Raw genomic sequence first — 21155 nt, 5'->3', positions numbered from 1 at the left:
CACTCAGGCTCTGCCACCAAGTAACCTGGGATTCAAAAGCAGGCACCTCCATAATTTTCAGTTGCCACATGACCTTAGGAAAATTACTTAAACTCTCTAAGCCTCTCCTCTCCTACAAAATGGGGGTAATAATTCCTATGTGAGGGGCTGTTGTGAGGATTTAATGAAAAAAATCCATAAAGTCCTGTAGTGTCATACTTGGCACATAAGCCCTCTCTGCTTATTGCTAGACAGGTAGTGCCTAGCAAAGGACTGTCATCCTAAATAAATATTTGTTGGATGAGTTCATGAGGTAAACTAGGTCTGTCCCATTTTAAATAGCTTTCCATATTTTTAATCTTCCCTCTCTCTCTTACTACTAAGCCTCAACATCTACCTTTTTTTCACCAGAGTGTTATTATATGTGGGAATTTAACTTTAACCTGTATCTCAGTCTCCCTACCTAGAGAATTAGTCCCAGTTAATCAACTAGCCACTTCAGAAATGAGGTTACACTTGAATGTCTTCATGGTGGCAGTTTTTCATTCCGAAAAGACGAAAGTTCATACTTCAGTGTATCTATATAAAAGCTGTGCAGTGAAACTGAAAAACCCCAAGATTAAACTACACAATTCTAATGAAGTTTATATCCATCTTATAACATTAGAAAGAAAAGTTAAAGCTCTAAACCACTTTCTGGCTGGTGGCTTTGGGATCTCCAAACCAAATGGTTTCAAATAATACATGAAAAGGCTTCCAACATCATTTTCACATTTTCATCAAACCTTCAGATTTGTTTATAGCTCCAGAATGACAGAAAGGTTCAAGAATGTTCACCAATACTACGTTAATATCATATCCTTTGAGGCCCATGTATTTCATCTGTTACTATCTACTCAGCACCTTCGCAGTACCATCCATGGGTCTGATTACTCCCCACAGTCTTTCAGAACTCCAAAAGCTATGTCACTAAGTTTCACTCCAGCACAATACCTCCCATAATCTTTGGGGCTTTGATGTTCATGTTGGTATGACTTCCAAAAACCCTTGGCTAAGGACAGTGGCCTCCTCAGTAGTCTCCTTGAAGTCTCCTGAACCTCTGATCACTTGAGTCATCTACTCCCATGACCACACTTAGTAAGTTCTCTTATACTCACCGCTAATATTTCCCCAAAATTAGCTGGTTGTTTTTCTATTTTATTCACAGTATCCAGGACCCAATACTTTATTTTTCTGCAATTAAGTCCACTAATCTTTTCCTTTATGAATTATGTCTTCCTGTTAGACTTTCCCCACACCAAAATTTTTAGAATTGTCATCCTATTGTCCTCTAATATGCTTCATAGTTTTATTTTATATGTAAATCTTGGACCCTTCCAGAATTTATTTTGGTCTATAAATTGATGAAGACTTCCAGTATGCTTTTCAAGGTCACATTTTAAAACCTAATACCCCACCTTACCCCCACAATTCTCAATTACTCGTCACCACCACTCCTCAGTTCTTACAAAGCAGCAGTATTTAAACCTTGTAAATACATACTTATTCAAACATCCACTGTCTCCATTTATATATTCAGACCAATGAGTACCAAAAACGGCCACACTTCCTTATTTTACAAAGAAAATAAGCAAGTGGTAACTTGAGTGAGCATATTTAAATTATGGTTAACTTGACTTTTTTAGTCATAATTTTATTTTAATTTCTAAATAACATTACAAAACAACATAAGGTGTTGTGTGTTTTTTAATGTTTTTATGTTTTTATGATTCTCCTCCTAACTCTGGGTCCTCTGCTGGATGACCTCCTCACCCACTCCTTAAAATATTGGTGATTCTTGCATGACCCTCTTTTGACTCACTGACTCTTCTATCTAGTCCCTTGACATTCACAACCATAAGGGCACTGATGACAAATCTGAATTTCTAGCCCAATACTCTCCCTGCACCCCAGAACTATATATCCTTTGACCCCACTAGACATTTTCACCTAGATGGTTCCTATATGCCTCAAATGCAATGTCTAAAACTAACTTCATCAATTTCTCAATCTAATGTCTCCTTCTAGTCTTTATCTCAGTGAACAGCATCACTGCCCCTCTAAGCCAGAAATTTTTGAAGGATCCTAGACTAATACCCCTGTCTCTTTTGGGATATCATTACCGCCATTCTCCTTTTTATTATATTTTATACTCTGGAAATGCTGAGATCTACTGTGTGATTCCCCAAAACACACCATGTTTGCTCACACTACCAAGGCTTTTCTTATTCAGTTTCCTCTCCCTAGAATGTCACGTCCAGTTTGTTTCCCTTGCACACCCAACTCAGTTTTTCTAATCTCACCCCAATTGTTACCTCCTCCCTGATATCTTCCCAGACAGAAAACAGTCCTCCTCCTCTGCCCCTCTATGGACCATGCACTTGCACTACAGAACTACTAAAATACATGTTACTTGTTTGACTCCCCACTGAGACCATAGCTTCCTGAATTTTCACTTCAATTCACACTTATTTGTTGATACTTTCATGGTCATGTTGGCCTATTCTAGTCTAGCCAGTGTTGAAGTTACAACCTAGCTAAGTCAGTGTCCTTAAATATACATTTCCAGATACAGTTAATCAGATATTCGAACAACTGAAGAGCTAAAAGGATACTCATGAAATCACCTACATCAAGTGTAGGGAACCTTTTTTCTGCTAAGGGCCATTTGGATATTTATAACATTATTCAAGGGCCATAAAAAGTTATCAGCTTAAAAATTAGCTATGAAAAAAGCTCCTAGATTTATTGAATTTCTAAGCCCACCTGCAGTTGCCTTGGCAGGGCCAGACCAAATGATACGGCCCACAGGCCACATGTTCCCCATCCCTGACCTAGATGAACCACATAAATTTATAAAGAAGACATTTAAAGGAAAAAATAAATAAATTGGTAGCAATAACATTACCTTCTCCAGAAGATTACTGTCTCTGAGACCTATAGCTAAACTTCCAAGGACCTAGCAAACCCAAGCAGAACATTTCAGTCTTCTTTTAAATCAGTTTCTTAAATGCTATTTTCTCATATCTCCAATCAATTTAAATCATCCTATTAGTTAGCTTTCTTAATTAAAATAACTGGTTGGTATGAAACATCATACTCATCACCTTATACACCAAGAAAGAAAAATCAATTCACTGGGATTTCCCTAGTAATTCTCTTCTATCCAATCTACCTTCATACCACCTTTTTATTCTCATTATACTCACTTTATTTTAATTCTCATCCAAGGATATGTTTTATTGATTTGAGAGAAAGAGAGAGGAAGGACAGGAGGCAACGGATGAATATTTCTCTCTCTCACTCTCTAATCAATAAGCATATCCTCGGGTGAGGATTAAAAAAAGATACAACATTTGGCAAAGCTGACGGAAGACACTAAATAGTTAGAATCTCAAGTAAACCCACTGACAAATGAGGATACAGAAGGAATTAGGGAAGTTAGTAACTGATGAAAAATCAGTGAGAACAATAATATGCTAAGTGTCTCAAAAATAATTATTTGATTATCAAAGACTAACGAGTAGGGGGAAGAATGGCACTCTTAAATAGTCTGCAAAAATGTCCTTCTTTACAATTGCATTATTACTTACAAGTTACCCAATCATATTATAGAAAAGTTAGTATAAAAAATGTAGGCCAAAAACAATCAACATAATATTCTTTGTTCATTCTAAAACTCAGTGCATATTTTTTAATTACAACTTAAGCTTGCTTTCAGAATCTAATTTTATGTTTCAAGATAAAATGCTCAACTTCATTGTGCCTTCCTTAAAAGCAGTCTTTTCCCAGTATCAAATTTCCTCCTGCCATAATTTCAAAACAGAATTATTTATGTTCCTGAATATGGTACAGTGCCAGGCAACTACAATGTGGTCACTCCAAAGTGTACAATGGGGTGGGGGTGGGGTGGGGGATAGAAGGAGGAGGTAATCTCAGGCTGGCTACATTTCTGGTCCAGAGTTTTCCAGGTGGCTGCTGCTGCCACTTATCAGAAACTTCATTTACTAGAGGCAATGTTTTCCTTCTGTCACCTTTTAAACTATTGTTCTGAGTACAATTTATTACCCAAAAGAAATACTAATAAAAAAATTTAAAAAAAAGAAAAGATTGTTGCCCTGGCTGGTGTGATTCAGTTGGTTGGACATCATTCATACGCTAGAGGGTGGCCAGTTTGATTCCGGTCTGGGCACATGCCTGGGTTGTAGGCTCAATCCCTGATGGGGCCACGTGGCATGCAGGAGGCAGCCAATTAATGTTATGCTCTTACATCGATGTTTTTCTCCCCTTCTCTCTCTCTAAAAATCAAAAAATGATTCTTTAAAAAAAAGGTTTGTTACTGATTCTCAAATTCTAATAGGAAAAGTGGATCAATCCCCTCAAACTGGGATTCCCATCCTAACCCACTCCCCTGGAAGCCAGCCAGCAAGAAAGCAGAGAGAAGAAAAAAAGACAGTTGCTTGGGCCCAAGACCCAAAATCACCCATCCTAACACCATATGGAGCGCATGAAAACTTTACAGTTCATCATACAGTATTACCACAGTTTTGTTATTTTGATGTTGAAAAATTTCAGGAACTAAATACAGAAATGCATTAAAGTATGAAAATATGAATGCTTAAATAAGTTCCTAATTTTATTAGCCTCGTATCACTGTCCTCTATTAGCAATGAAATGTAATGAAACTAATCCCTGAAAGTTGTCTACAGGTTTCTCACCACAGCCGAGTATCATTAATAGTTAATCCAGCCACTGAACAGAACAAAGGCGCTCCTACCCTGATGGAGACAGCAGAAGTAACACAAGTTCTTAGATAACGGAGCTGTTGTTACACTCAGGGTGAGATCCAATGCTCTGTTCATCATGAAGCCAAGTTTTAAAGCTTTCTCTGTTTTACACTTACAAAATAAATGTCACTTGTATATTTTTCTGAAACAATATATGAATTTTAGAAATTATATCACAGAATATTCAGAAAAGGGAAGTATTTTTACAATTCTAACTGAAGAGAATTTTTCATACTAGATGTTAATATACAACTGAAATACTTGGTTCTCTAATATTGTGACTTAAAATTTCATAAATTAAGACATTTTAATTTCATTCATAATTTTGGCATATAAAAGACTGAGTTCACCAAGACAATGAATGCCTGCTTTCCAACTCCTTTAATATAGCAAAGGTCCACCACTCAATCATCTTAAAAAGAAACTTCAGTGTGTTAAGAGGTGGCAAAATTATTGTGCAAGGCTTATTTACACGTGTAAAAAAACAATCCATATCAAAATATGTGGGTATAAGGAGGAATTAGTTTCCCTAACTCCCAATCCACATTAACTTGCAAACTGAAGAACTGAAATTGATGTGATATAGTCCAATTTTTCCACCCTTCTATATTCCCTCAGTACCCAACAGGTACTAAGCTCCGTGATACTTGAGCAGGGGGAAGAATGTGTCAGAAAAATATGTAAAACAAAATTCATTCCCTCAAAGAGTTCACATTTAACATTTAGCTTGAGCCATAAGGCTTATTTAAGCCTTGTAAATGAAATAGTTCACTTAATCCTCACAACAATTGGAGAAAATAGGTACTTAGTATCCATTTTACATATGCAGAAACAGAAGCTTTGAACGTTTAAGAAATTTGCTTAAGGTTCCAGAGGTAAACAGTTCCATTTACAATTGCATTAAAAATAAAATACAATACTTAGAAATAAATTTAACCAAGAAGGTGAGAGACTTGTACACAGAAAGAAATTAGAAACCTAAATAAATCGAAAGACACCTGTGTTTATGGATTGGAAGATGTTCTGTAATTAAGATGGCAATACTCCCCCAAATTTGATCTACAGATTCAAACAATCCCTATCAAAATTCCAACTGCCTTTTTTGTAGAAATGGGCAAGCTGCCCCTAAAATTCATATGGAAATGCAAGGGACCCTGAATAGCCAAAACAAAAGAACAAAGCTGGAGAACTCACACATCTAGATTTCAAAACTTCTACAAAGTTATGATAATCAAAACAGTGTGGAACTGGCAAAAGGACAGACATAGTGATCAACAGAATACAATTAGAGTCTATAAATAAACTCTCACATGGCAAACAACTAATTTTTTACGAGAGTGCCAAAGTCTTTCAGAAAAGAACGGTTTCTTCAAAAGATGGTGCAAAATCACTAAATATTCACTCATGTGCAAACAAAGCTGAACTACCCCACCCCAAATACAAAAATTAACCTAAAATGGATGAAAGACCTAAATATAAAGGTTAAAAATATAAAACTCTTAAAAGGAAGTATAGTTGTAAATCTTCATGACTTTGGATTAGGCTAGAACTTCTTAAATATAACACCAAAAGCATAAGAAACAAAAGAATAATAGATAAACTGAACATCGTAAGAATTTAAAACTTCTGTACATCAAACGACACTATCAAGAAAAAAGATAAATCACAGAATGGGAGTAAATATTTACAAATCATGTATCTGAAAAAGTACTAGCATCCAGAGTATATAAAGAACACTTACAACTAACAATTAAAAAACCCAACAACCCAATCAAAAAATGGGCAAAGGATTTAAATAGATATTTCTCCAAAGAAATGCAAATGGTCATGAAAAGATACTCGTGCACATGAAAAGATACTCATGCACATGAAACGATACTCAACATTACCTGTCATTAGGGAAATGCAAATCAAAACAACAATGAAGTACTTTATGCCTACTGGGATGGTTATAATAGAAAATACATTAACAAGTGTTGGCGAGGATATGGAAGATTTTGAGCCTTCATGCACTGCTGCTAATGGTATCACTGCTTTGGAAAACATTCTGGCAGTTCTTGGGTGATGAAAATGTTCAGGAATTGATATGATGTTTATACAACATTATAAATACACTAAAAGCCACTGAAATGTACACTTTAAAATGGTTAAAACAGTGACTTAAGTGAATTTTATTTCCATTTTTAAAAAAAGATTCCAGAGCTAGTAAGTGGCTAAGCCAGGATGAAACCCAGGTGGCCTAGCTGCCAAAGCCCAGCTCCACAACTGTGCTGCAGAGCCTGCAAGGAAGAAGCGACCAAAGGGAGGGGTCAGAGAAAGCATTTGGACTTGGTTACAAGGGTTAGGGCGACTTTGCCAAGTGAAGAAATGCCCACTCTGAACAGGAAAATGGCACAAGCTACAGAGAACCCTATCATGTGGGCCACCAAAGTTGTTTTGGTGACTGGTGGGAATGAGGTAGGTACAAACAGGAAATGAAGTCAGAGATACTGGCAAGGCCTGTTCCTAGAGCATCTACCTGCCACACAAAGCTGGTTTTACAGAGTACAAATATAACCAATCATGTAGCCAAAACTAAAATAAGAGATTCGGCAAGTGAATGCGATTTAAAAGCAAATTTTTTAAATGGTATATCATGCTGAGGAGAAAATATTAAATTTCATAGAATTATTTATAAGGCTCATTAATTCTCCACAATTCATTTTGTGTCTGTACACCCACACAGTATTTATCCCCTCAGGAACTTTGCCAATTATCACTTCTCTCATTTATAAACCCTAAAATTCTCACCTCAAACTTCAGTCATCCCTTATTTCTATAAATCTCTAACAGCAAGCAAGCAATAGTAAAGTCTACTTCCAAGGCTTTGTTTCTTTACAAAATGTTATGAAGTACAACAAACACTTCAGCAAAATAGACTGAGGCTACTTTATTCTTGTCTTGCTGTCTGTGAGATTTCCCACCAATTACATGAACATGAAATCTGAACTAGTTCTGCATTTTAATATGCAACAATCAAAAAATAATAATAATAATATGCAACAATCAACATACAAGGCCACACACAAAAATCTTAGCTTTCATTGTTATATCGAAGTGTCCTTGAATCAATACCCCAGAGCACAATATACCAGACATGCACTGAGTTGCCAGTTTCTGGTCACTTAGAAAATATTTTACGCATGAAATAATGTCTAAGGATTAAGACATTAGGAATAATAATAATTCTATTTGTAATAAATAGCAAAAACAATAACTGCTAACATTTCATACCAATTACAATGTGTTAGGCACTCTTCTATTTGTTTTATATATAACAACTCTCTTAATGCTCCGATGTCCCTGTAGGATAAATACTATCATTATCCCCATTTTACAGACAGGAAAGCTGAGGTGCAGAAAGGCTAAACAATTTGCTATGGTTCGTATTAACTACTATGGTAAAAGGGGAATCTGAACCCAGACAGCCTATTCATAGGGTCTGGGCCCTCAACCACTATGTTCTATGCATGTCTGATTTAATTTTCTTTTTTTTTAGAGAGGGAGGAGGGGGAGAGAGAAACACTGATTTGTTGTTCCACTTATTTATGCACTCACTGGTTGATTCTTGTATGTGCCGTGACCAGGGATCCAATCTACAACTTTGGATTAGGGAGATGACACTCTAACCAACTGAGCTACCTGACCAGGGCCACGGATGTCTGATTTAGAATGCTCTTAAATTTTTCCATAATAAAAAACTTATACTCATATATTAATATTTATAAAAAGTATAATATAATCCTACAAATTCAGTCCTACTCAGACTTCATGTTTATAATCTTGCTGTCCCCTCCCCCCTAAAAATATCTTTCTTCCTCTCTGTCAATCTTTTTTTTTTAAATATATCTTTATTGATTTCAGAGAGAGGAAAGGAGAAGGAGAGAGAGAGATAGAAACATCAATGATGAGAGAGTCATTGATCGAGCCCGCAACCCGGGCATGTGCCCTGACCGGGAATCGAACCCCGATCACCTGGATCCTAGGTCGACGCTCAACCGCTGAGCCACGCCCAGCCGGGGTCTCTGTCAATCTTAAAACAATTTATTACACCTATACACTGTGCTGAATGCTTGGGGGAGATCAAAAGTCATTAATTTACATCTAGAGAAAAGTCATTAAATGTCTAGAGAAAATAAAATTATTCTGCTATATCTAACTACATTTTACAGGGTAAGTTAGGTACTAGACCGGTACTGGGTAATTTGGGCATTCTAAGAAAGTCTCAGGATTTATCTCTTGTATTTAATTTTTGTCTTCCTACTAAGGGCCATTTGTACCAATTTGCAGATGTACTAAATCACTCTCTTGATGTGATAATGCCTAAAAAGTTCCAGAGGTAATTCTGATGTACAAGCCAGTATTGAGAATCACTAGTTTTACAGTTGGCCCCTGTCCTCCCTATATAACTAAAATGACAATATTACAAACACATAATTAATTTCACAAGCACAATTAATTAGCCAATCATGCCAAACAATATTCTATGTACTGACTTCAATATAGGGAATACTAGATAGTTACAATCTGGTAATTCCACTTTTTCCAAATCTAAGCCAGAAAAACATTGCGTGTCCCAGGAGAATCACACAAAGATGCTCATCATAATGCTGTATGCAACAGCAAATAATGGATAACAACCCAACTGTTAAATCAAATATGGTAACTCATAGTATACAGCATTTGAAAAGAATGAGGTAGATCTTTCTACATGTCCTGAATGATCTCCAAAACCAAGAAAAATCGCAACCTGCATTATCCACACAATATACTGCTTTTGTTATATAGATTTTCATAGGTGCATTTACATATGTATACATATATACACATATATACACACACAAGGGAAAAATATACTCCAAAATGACTGGAAAGAGGTCTTCCTTACTTCTGGAGCTAGGATATGGAATGAAGAATGATAGTCAGTGGGGATTTTACCTTTACATGCACTTAAATTTTTTATAGGTATTATCTGTGTAATTAAAAATAATTTTCTTAAATAAAGTTAAGTGTTACCAAAGGATACTCCATTAAAAGCAAATCCCTTTTGTGGTTAAGCAGCTTTCAAATGGACACTGCAAAAAGACTGCCATCACACCATTTTATAAATAGCCTCTAAGATGCCAATTTTCACTTTCAAATAAAATTCACAGTTTAATCAAGGTCAAAGCAATGTTCTGTTGGAATTTTGAGAGTGTTAAACTGAAGAAGGAAAAGAAAAGAACAGCTAAGTTCTTCTGACACTGTTCTATCATAAGAAAGGGAGTTTCACGGAGGTTGTAAAATTGGCATTAAAAACTAGCTTTAAAAACTAAATTCAGTCTGTCCCTTCTAATTGCATCATGAGCAGACTCTTAAAACAAAATAAAATAGCTGAAATAAATTGGTGAACTTAAAAGAAATCCTATAGGTATGAATTTAGCAGACCAAAAATGATCAAGTCTCAATTAATGGATGGAAATATGCTGAAGAAAGAGAGGCGAGTGCTGTAGAATCAGAGAATCTCATAGATGGAGTCCAAGATCAAAACTACATTTTGTAAATAGTGCCATCAGAATATTAGGATTCTTTTGTTAGACCATGAAGAGGAGAAAGGCTTGTGCTCAGGAAGCTAGTGTCAGCCCAGCTGGGTAGCTCTTGGTTGGTTAGAGTGTCATCCTGATACGCCAAGGCTACGGGTTCAGTCTCTGGTTAGGGCACATACAAGAAGCAATAATCATAATCATAAATTAGTGAATAATCATAAACAAGTGGAACAGAGCAATCTCGATCTCTCCCCCCACTCTCTCTCCCTCTCCCTTTCTCTCTCTAAAAAAAATAAATCAATCAATAAAAAATTTTTAAAATCATTTAAAAAGAATCAACCAATGAATGCGTAAGTGGAACAACAAATCGATGTTTCTCTCTCTCCCCTCCCTTCCTCCCTCTCTCTTAAAAATCAACAAATTTTTTTAAAAAACCTCTTTTTAAGAAGCTAGCATCAAATGCCAGAGCAATTACACAGCAAGAAACATTCCCACAAAAGAACCACAGCAATAAAAAGATAGGTGTAAAATGGCTCAAGAAATCAGAGCTTTCAGAAATTCTAGTCCTGCTTTAAAAAAAAACTGCCAGTCATATCATTATCTATTTTAATAAAATGGTTCCTCAATTTATACTGAAATATACAAACCTTTAACTCATCTGAAATACCCAACTTTTTTCGTTTTCTAAAGCCTAAGTGCCTAAAATTTGGACTGAGACTGCAAGAAAATGTTGGGGGAGGGGAGGAACAGGATGTTACTTGGATTGCTATTCTGTTTATTGAGTAAGAGAGTCACGTTCCATTTTATTATTCTTTAAACTTACATTCACATTTCATGCACTATATGCATGATATATTTCATAACTTTAAAGTATATTTTAAACTAGAAGAATAATGGAAGAGATGCCAGGGTAAAAGTAGAACACTGTGCTAACATGATTGCCTAATCACTTAGTTTTTCCAATGCTCTCACAATGCAGTCTATTTCCTCCTCTGAAATACAGATAAACCTCAGCTACTAGGACTTCAAGGAATGAGTGATTCTGGACAGTCATGTATCTGTTCGTGATAGTTGAAAGATGATCGATCTCAAGCCATTCTAGATGGAAACATTCACGTCTGATTAGAAAGTAATGTAAGTATAATATGAAGTTTCTTGGCTACCTCAAAGCCTTTCATTATAGGCACTACTTAGATTTTCTCAGGGCCTCTGAACAGTAGCTGAAGGTCTGCTTCTGCATCAAGGGCTCCAGACAGTGCTTTTTGCTTGGTATTGCTTCTGTTTTGTCCCTCAGGCAGCTGTATGTCTCTATATGTGTGCACACCCAAATGACTCACTCTAACCTGCTGAGGAAACTATAAATAGCTAGATTCCTACACTGCACCAAAAGTTTTCCTTAAACTGTAACACTTGAACGTTTATGAGTCTCTCCCATCAAGGCTCATATATGAGTTCTAGTCCCACTCTCCTCCAAGGGTCCTACTGCTTCTCCGTCATCTGCTTTAATCTTTCCCAAGTGATTAGCTCTATAACTGCAGCTTCCACATGGAATATAAATGTGTGTCAGGCTTCTCTATATTAAAGAGGCAACAATAACGCTTGCTTTGTATCATGACAATGACTAACTTTTGAATTTGGCAAGGATTATGTATCTTTATCTTCATAAAAACACTATGAAGTAGATACAAATATCAGCTCTATTTTATAGATGAGTAAAGAAGGGGGAAAGTCCAAAAGGGGGGGGGGGGTAACATGTCTAAAGTCATCCAGCTTTTAAGTGGCAGACACAGAACTTGGCCCCAGGTTTATACTCTAAAGGCAATGCTATTATTATCTACAATGATACACTGGTCCTACAAACTAACACAATCTCTGTTTCAGAAATCCAAATTCCTGAGGTGGGGATTACATTATTCCAATTCATTTTCTTTAGCCAGGCTACCCCATCCGTAAGATGCTGGACCACATGTGGCTGCCTGCCCCATGATAGAGCACACAAAAGAGCCACGTCTAAAACAGCTGACATTGGGCACTTCCAAGCTACATGCCCATCCATGTGTTCCTAGTACCTGACTGCCAGAGGAGTTAGAAGAGTACTTGACATATATCAGGACAATTCCCAAAATTCAAGGAATAGAAATGAAAAGGTAAAATTGCAGTCTGGGCAAGAGTTTTCATCAAGCCCCATAACACCCACTGCAAATTTCTATTTGGTTCTACTCATTACTTAATATTTCTATTCAAAATGTTAATTACCTACTGTTTACCAGCACCACATTTGGAGCAGTGTGAATCAGATAAAAAAATCCTGTCAAGCCCTATCCAGGCTCAGTGGATAGAGTTTTGGCTGGCGGACTGAAGGGTCCCCAGTTGCAGGCTGGATCACCGGCCCCCGTCAAAAAGTTCCAGCAGCCCTGACCCATCAGTGTGGCTCTGATGGCTGGCGCCCTCCTGTGCACAAAGGGGTTGCTGGTTCAATTCCAGGTCAGGGCACATGCCTGGGTTGCAGGCTAGATCCCACATGGGGAGCACAGGAGCTCTCACATCTTTCACATCAATGTTTCCCTCTCCCGCTCCCTTCCTCTCTCTCTAAAACTCAATTTTAAAAATCTTTTTTGTTATATATGTCTTTATTGATTTCAGAGAGAGGAAGGGAGAGGAACAGAGAGGGAAAAGAAACGATGAGGGGGTCATTGATCGGCTGCCTCCTGCACATCCCCTACTGGTGGATGGAGCCCGCAACCTGGGAATGTGCCCTGGCAGGGAATCAAACTTCAATCTCCTGGATCATAGGTCGATACTCAACCGCTGAGCCTCAACAGTCGTGCCAATAAATTTTTTTTTTAAAAAATCTTTAAAAAAAAAAAAAAAGGTCCTGCAGTCTTCTCATCAGAGTTTGTGGTGAAAAGAAATTCATACTGAAATATTCTTCCTCTAAAGGCTCCAATCCCTTGTGAAGTTTATTTTATTTTATTTTTTAAATATATCTTTATTGTAATTTCAGAGAGAGGAAGAGAGAGAGAAACATCAATGATGAGAGTCATTGATCGGCCGCCTCCTGCACACCCCTGACTGGGGATCAAGCCCGCAACCTGGGCATGTGCCCTGACCAGGAATTGAACCCCGATTACATGGGTCCTAGGTCAATGCTCAACCTCTGAGCCACACCCGGCCGGGCCCTCGTGAAGTTTAAAACAAGAGAAAAGCTTTGCCTGGATCTTTGTCCATTTTTAAATCCCTTTTTTCTATGGCTGATGACTATAGTTTTGTCTTTCAGCAAATGTTACTTTTAAAAAAAGTAGTGCTGTTAATAATCTTAAATAATCCTTCCCTAATTCTAGACCTACACTTCCCAAAACGGGAGTCACTAGTCATATTCAGTTCCTGAGCACCTGAAACGTGGCACTTCAGAGATGTGGTTAGTACAAAATTAGAATGAAAAATATTTCATTAATGTTTTATACATATTACATATTTATAGGCTACTATTTTTATATACTGGGTTAAATATATTATTAAATTATATTATTATATTATGGGATATTATTCAGCTGTAAAAAGGAATGAAATTCTGACACATGCTACAACATGGATGAACCTTAAAAACATGCTAAGTGAAACATACCTCACAGTCATTTCTGCAAACCATTCCACAAGTGCTTTTTAACAAGCATGTTCAAAATACTAGCACAATAAGCACTGTGCTGAGAGTACCTTCCCTGTATAAAACAATTTTACAGACGTAACATAGTATACAGAGAGCAAACAAGTTGATATTTCTTTTTATGTAGAGCACTCAGTCCTCTAAATTTACCAAGGTTTCCAAATCTCAATTTATAACCACATTCCCTGGCTTCTAATTCAAGAGATACATTTAGCTTTGTCTCATATTTCTTAAGTCAATGAATCAGTTTTGCACTTCTGAACATAAAAGGGAGTATGTCATAACAAATTTTTTCCAATTTGTTTATGAGTCTTTAGAAGACTGATTCCACATGTATCAAGCATGTTTATTAAAAATCAAATATGCAATAAAGTATAAGTTAGAGGAATTTACAGGGAAACAAGAAAGAGAAAAAAACTGTAAGTCCAATGGCCTTACAAGAACCAAAAAAAATCTAGTCTCAAGAAGTCAAAGGAGAACTACATCATAGCCACTCTTTCATTTAAACATTTAAGGAAGGCTTAAGAAGCTATTCACTGATACAGAATAATAACAATAATAGCTGCTAACGCTGATACTGAGCTCACTATACTGAGCTCACCTGTTGTGGAGACTTTTCGTTTATCAGCTCATTTAATCCAAAACCTTCCATGGAGTATTGTAATTATTACCCCGTGTATTTTTCATGAGAAAACAGAGGCACAGGGTTAAATAATTTTGCCTGAGGTCCCACAGTCCTTGGCGGTGCACTCTGGAAAAGGCAGTATTGGGAGGTCCACACACAATTCCCTGAAGGACCCTCAGAGATTATCACATTCTGACAAACTGTTTCCCCAAACTTGAAAAGTTTTATCAAGCTTTAACTAAGTTAACAAAACCTTTGCTAAATCATCTATATCAATTACTTTTGTTTTGTTTTCATTTTTAATTAAGGTATAATTTACATACTATAAAATTCACCCTTTAGTGTTCAGTTCTGCAAGTGTTCTGCAGGAAATAAACATAGACCATTGTGTAACCACCCCCACAAACAAGGTACAGAGTTCCATTGCCCAAAACATTTCCCCCAAACCACTCCACAGCCAACCCTTCCCCTACCCATTCCTAGCAACTGATTTGTTTTCTGTCCCTGTAATATCTTGCCTTTTCCTTTACAGAAGCAATTGTACAGTCTAAGCTTTCGAGTCTGACGTCTTTGACTTAGCATGATACATTTTAGATTCAACCATCTGATACAATGGTATTAGTTCATTTATTTGTATTGCTGAGCAGTTTCCATTGTATAAATGTATCACAGCTTATCCATTTACCAGTTGAGAGAAACTTAAACGGTTCCCATTTTGGGCAATTGTTTTTTAAAAGCTGCTATAAAAATAAAGGGTTTGGCCCGGCCAGGCGTGGCTCGGTGGTTGAGTGTGGACCTAGGATCCAGGCGATTGGGGTTCGATTCCCGGTCAGGGCACAGGCCAGGGTTGCGGGCTCGATCAATGACTCTCTCATCATTGATGTTTCTCTCTCTCTCCCTCGCCTTTCCTCTCTCTGAAGCCAATAAAGATATATTTTAAATAAAGAAATAAAGGTTTTGTATGACATAAGTTTTTACTTTGCTTGTGTAAAGGAAGTGGGGTCACATGGTATTATGTGTGAAGGGGTCCAGTGGCTCCATGTACTCACCAGCACTTGGCATAGTCAGTTTCTTTTCATTTTAACCATTCTAAAAGGTGTGTAGAGGTATTCATGGTTTTATTTACATTTTCCTAATGACTGATAAAATGGACCATCTTTTATGCGCTTATTTGCCATCTATGTATCCTCTTTAGTGAAATATGAGCTCTTTTGCCCACTTTTTAATTGGTACCTTTTCTTACTACTGAGTTTGAAGAGTTCTTTAAATATTCTGGATACAAATCCTTTATCAGATGTGTAATTTATAAGTATTTTCTACCAGTTTGTAGCTTCTCTTTTTGTTATCTTAAGAGTGTCTTTCAAAGAGAAGACTTTGATGGAAGTTTAATTTATCTTTTTTTAAAATATATCACACTTTTGGTATCCTATCTAAGAAATCTTTGCCTAACTCAAATCACAAAAATTCCCTCCTTCTGTTTACTTCGAGTAATTTTTAGTTTTACATTTAAGTCTATAATCCATTTTGAGTTAATTTTTGTATATTGTGCAAGGTATCAATTTTTTTTTTAATGTTTTATTGCTTGATCCAAAATTCTGACCCTCATCATAGTATTTGACAAATGTTTTTTGAGCACCTATATTTGGCCTAGGGATGTAAGAGTAAATAAGAGGAATTATACTAATACAGAAAACAGCAACATACTCAACTCACTAATACAAGATGAACAGTGTAAAATCAGAGTAAGTCCAGAACAGTGGCGAGAGAAGGAACTCAGTAGCTAACAGCTAGGAGAGGTGGTATTTACTCTAAGCAAGTTACCCAGAGAATAACATTCTGGAAGAGGAAATACCACAGCAATATACAAGATGTGAAAACATAAGGCTTGTTCAGGAAATAAGGGAGGAGGGAGAGTCTTCTTGACTACTTTATATTCATGGAAGACACTTCTGCATGCTAGCATTTTTGGCAGGATATTTCAGGGATAGAAAAAGCTAAAAAGCTCACTAAACAAGAACAAAATTCAATCCAGTCACTACTGCAATATAATGGCCTTCAGGATACTGTGCTCAGAATAAGCTGCCAATTCCCAGGCTAGAAAAGGCAGCCCTTGGCCCTCCCTACAACTGACTCCACACCAGCCCAGCAGGAGAGAGAGGAGGCACAGGGCCCATCTCCAACATAGCCTGCTTCCTTCAGGAGGCCTTCAGCTGGCCTCCATCACACTAACCTCTCTCTCACCAAGAAAACCAGCAACAGTACCTTTCAGCTTGAACAGCTTACCCACCTCCCCAGAATTTGTTCAGTTCAGTCAGTTAGCCAGGGTTATCTATATAGCCAGCACTATGAATCTGCCCTAATTTCCCAGCCCCTCCCCTGACCCTCAGAGACCCCAACACAGTGTCCACTGGAACTTAAGAATCATCAGCAAGTCCCTACATCCACTGCCAATCCCTAACTGAACTGGCTGCCCCTGAGGACATGACGTCTGTGCAGGCCCTGGGAAGAGAGGCCCTTGTTCCTTCAATGTTCCTCATTCTCGGCAGGGCCTGGGTAGAGGTGGGGCTACTATTCTGTCATCACAGTCTCACTTTCCCGTTTTTAAGACTGATAAGAGGGTTCCTGTGGGAGAGCCCAATACTTTCAAGTAAAGTTCACGTTCCCCATAACTCTCCATTTCTAAAAGCTTCATCCCATCTCAATGTTTTGAAGAGCATTTTTTCTATCTACATAATTTTTTAAATGAAATATTTCCCATATAGCCCATAGATAGGATGCAGGACAAAATTTCTGTTTTAGGAATTTCACATTTTAACAATAGTATGGGGAAGGCCTGGGGCTGGGGCAAATGCAGGGTGGAGCGGGTCAATGGGGAGGGGAACGGGGATATCTGTAATACTTTCAACAATGAAGATAAACCAAAATTTTAAAAAAATAATAAAAAAGAAAAAAGAATGTCACATTTTATTAACCTTTTTGAAAAAAATATTGGTGAGCTAACTTTTCAGAAATTAAGAATAAAGGGTGCCTGGCCAGGCATGGCTCAGTGGTTGAGCATCGACCTAGGATCCAGTTGGGGTTCGATTCCCGGTCAGGGCACATGCCCAGGCTGCAGGCTCAATCCCCAATGACTCTCTCATCATTGATGTTTCTGTCTCTCTCTCCCTCTCCTTTCTTCTCTCTGAAATCAATAAAGATATATTTAAAAATAAATAAATAAAGGGTAATGAACCTCGTTAAATCGATTGCTGTCTGGATGAAACTATACTCACAACAGCAAAGCTTTACATTTGTTATTTGCAGAACAAGTAACACTTTCTTTAACTCAAACACTACCACTTTCTTCTATCATATCCCTAACTTTAAACAAAACCTCACCTATGCCCCTTGCCCCACACCCCAAAACACACTCAAACAGTTTCTACCTGGGGGGACAGTCAGGTGACTGGCAGTTTGCTAAAGAATCACAGATTGTTAGAGTTGAAGGAGACACATCAGAGGTTATTTGTTATCTGATCCTGTCCATCACGTCTGTTTGCAAAGATTCGTCTTTCCTTACCTTCCACCTGGCCACAGCCCTTGACGACAAGGTCCTCCTCAAACACAATGCCCTTGATCCAGAAGGCACTCACTGAAAGTTGCTATAAAGATTAACAAATTAACAGCTAATTCTCAGTTACCACTCTTCCCAAATTCTGTAGAATCTGACACACATCACTCTCCTCTGCTCTCATTCCTCCTTCCACATCTTCTCTCATTATCTCTGTAATCCTACACCTCCAAGGAGAGTGTAAGACATGGCACCCAGCACTGGGCTGAGAGTTGTAAGACCTGGGGTTCAATCCTAAACCACTGTTAGCTTTGTAAACTTTGGGAAAGATGCTGAAACTTATTAAACCTGTTTCCTGATCTTTAAAATTTGAGATCTGGTGTCATGATATTCTATAATTGTTTCTATTTAACTAAATATTAATGTTTCTGATATTACCCTTTATTTTCTCATTTTTTAAGGCCTACCCAAAAAGTTGAAACCTAAAAAAACACTACAGCTAACATATGTTTCTGATTAAGAAAAATCAGTACATTTTGATTACCTTAAAGAAAAGCTTTTAAAACTTTTAAAGAGGAACTTCAAAAAATTAGAAATACTAACCTTTTGTTATAATGTACCATGGGCACAGGAGAGATATAATGGTCCCTTCATCCTACTAGAAGCATAACCCATTTTGATATAATGCTTTCCAAGAATGTGAATCACCTAAGTGGCTTAGCTTAATATATTCATAAATTTCAGAATATAACAGGATGAATGAACTGCATGCCCATTATGCACTCCTTCATATTAATATTTATTTCCACTGAGCTTTTAAGAATTTGTGTGTCGCACAGAGTTTATTGTGAGACTTGCTGATAAGAACCTGGAGCCCAGTTATTAAACACTTACCTATCAACAGGCAGTGATGGGCCACAGGAAACTAATTCTTGGTCGGGACCAACCCCTTTCCCACAAGATCTAACAATTCCTGGAACTCTCCTCAGAGTACAATTTCTGTTTGCTCTAGAATTGTAAGTGGAATACCTAGCCCATATAAGGGGACATTTTTTAAATATCCACCAGTGTAGAATAATAGAGTGCTTTGAGAGAATCCTCTGATGTGTTAAGAGCTGGAGGTGCAGGGACCCACTCCTTTCCAACACTCACGCTTCCAATGAAGCTGCCACCAACATGGGCATCTAAGTGAATGCCCATTTCACATTCCCCAGAGAATGAACTCAGCAGCAATTAATCAGAACTCCCGTCTGATTAAATCTTAGAATACAACACAAACATTTATAGAGGTCTAAAATATTTCCAAAGTAAAAATGATCACTTCTTCAAGCCACAAGTACATGAGGATGCCATCACAAAGGAAGTACGATACTTAAGAAACAGAGAGCCCTGGCCGGTGTGGCTCAAATGATTGAGTGTTATCCCATGCACCAGAAGGTCACGGGTTTGATTCCAGGTCAGGGCACATACCCAGGTTACAGTCTTGATCCCCAATGGGAGCATGTGTGGGAGGCAACTAATCGATGTTCCTCTCTCTCTCCTCCTCTCCATTCCTCTTTCTCTAAAATCAATAAAAACATTTTTTTTAAATAAAAGAAAGATAAAAGAGAAACTCTGTGTTTCAATGTAACTTAAGTGTAAAAATTAATTTAAAAGATAAAATATCAGAAAACAAACTAATAGTAAACTTTTAAGGGTGACTTTTTAGCTACATATCTTACATCATGACTATGACTAATGTGACTATAAAATGTAACTAATTTTCAGGCATCATTTATGAAAACAAAGGAACAGGCACAGGAAGAATGTGTTGTAACTTTTTCAAGTGCAACAACTACTTTCAAGGCCAAAACACAATCAGTTGAGATGAATGCATATATAAGCTCCATGTCAATGTAAAATTTTAAATGAACTTATTAAGAAAAATTTAACACTTAATTTTGTGGCATTAAATCCACAAGTGAAATATATGGAAGTAAAGAGGGGAAGCTCTTAGTTTGCACATTATTACATTAAAAAACTGAAGAAGGTATGACTGATTGCAGCACTATGTACCGAAAAAAATTCTCAAACTTAAGAGTCAGAAAAATGAATTTAAACTTTGACTCCTTAGTATCTGATTCCTTAAATTGTCTCATCTTCCATAAGCCTATCTCCTTGTCTATGAAGTGCTGTCAAATAATAATTTGATTCACCCAATTGAATGATTATGCAGGAAAATCAGACCACAAGAAAAGTTGGCAGGGGTGTAGGTGGTTAAGGGGAGGTGGCAAATAAATATACAGAAAGTTGGTGAAGATTGTTCCAAACATTTCCACTAACTAATAAAGAGCAGTAAGAACCTACTCTGTTTTGGGTCTTCACAAATAGCTAAAAAAAAAGTAACATTTTGAGAATATTAGTAGACCTAATGATAAAAGTTTTCATTGTGACCTGAAAACATGAAATTTGCAATGGGAAACTCTGCAGTACAAACCCAAGAAAACATCCATGTCAAAATCACAAGTGAGGACAATGTTAACTTGTTTATATTTGATCTCAGTGGCACTGCTATTGTAGGAGCATCCCACAAAGACCAAGGGTCAATTGGACCCATTGTTCAAGTCAGCTAGATGTAACAAGGAGTTAACTGTGGCTCAGAAACTGGTTTCATCATCCTGAAAACATTCTGGCTCATAGTCCATGAGTCAAAAATAAACCAAAAGCTCTAAAAACCCAGACTGCCCATCTAGTTATTCACCAGACCTGGCACTCAATGACTACTGGCCAATGCCAAAAATTGATTCTAAAATCAAAGGATAAAAACTTATGACCAGTGAACATATTCAAACCCTAAAGGTGTAAAGACCTTGAGTCACAAGAGCAGCATTGTTGGAGTAAATATACACCATTTAAAAGCAAGATTCATTTCACCTTGAGACTGGCAAGTGGATTTATAAAGCAGTCT

At 37.2% G+C, this 21155-nt stretch overlaps 1 protein-coding gene across 4 annotated transcripts in view; it reads right to left on the bottom strand.

Moving 5' to 3' along the window:
* Window positions 1-21155, bottom strand: part of SRPK2 (SRSF protein kinase 2) — a 227665-nt gene that overhangs the window by 139643 nt on the left and 66867 nt on the right. The gene's annotated exons all lie outside the window — the stretch shown is intronic.

This window comes from Miniopterus schreibersii, assembly GCF_964146895.1.
Source record: "Miniopterus schreibersii genome assembly, chromosome: 9".
NCBI lineage: Eukaryota > Metazoa > Chordata > Mammalia > Chiroptera > Miniopteridae > Miniopterus > Miniopterus schreibersii.
Note: the sequence above shows the minus strand (reverse complement) of the source record. Positions and strands in the feature narration are given on the sequence as shown.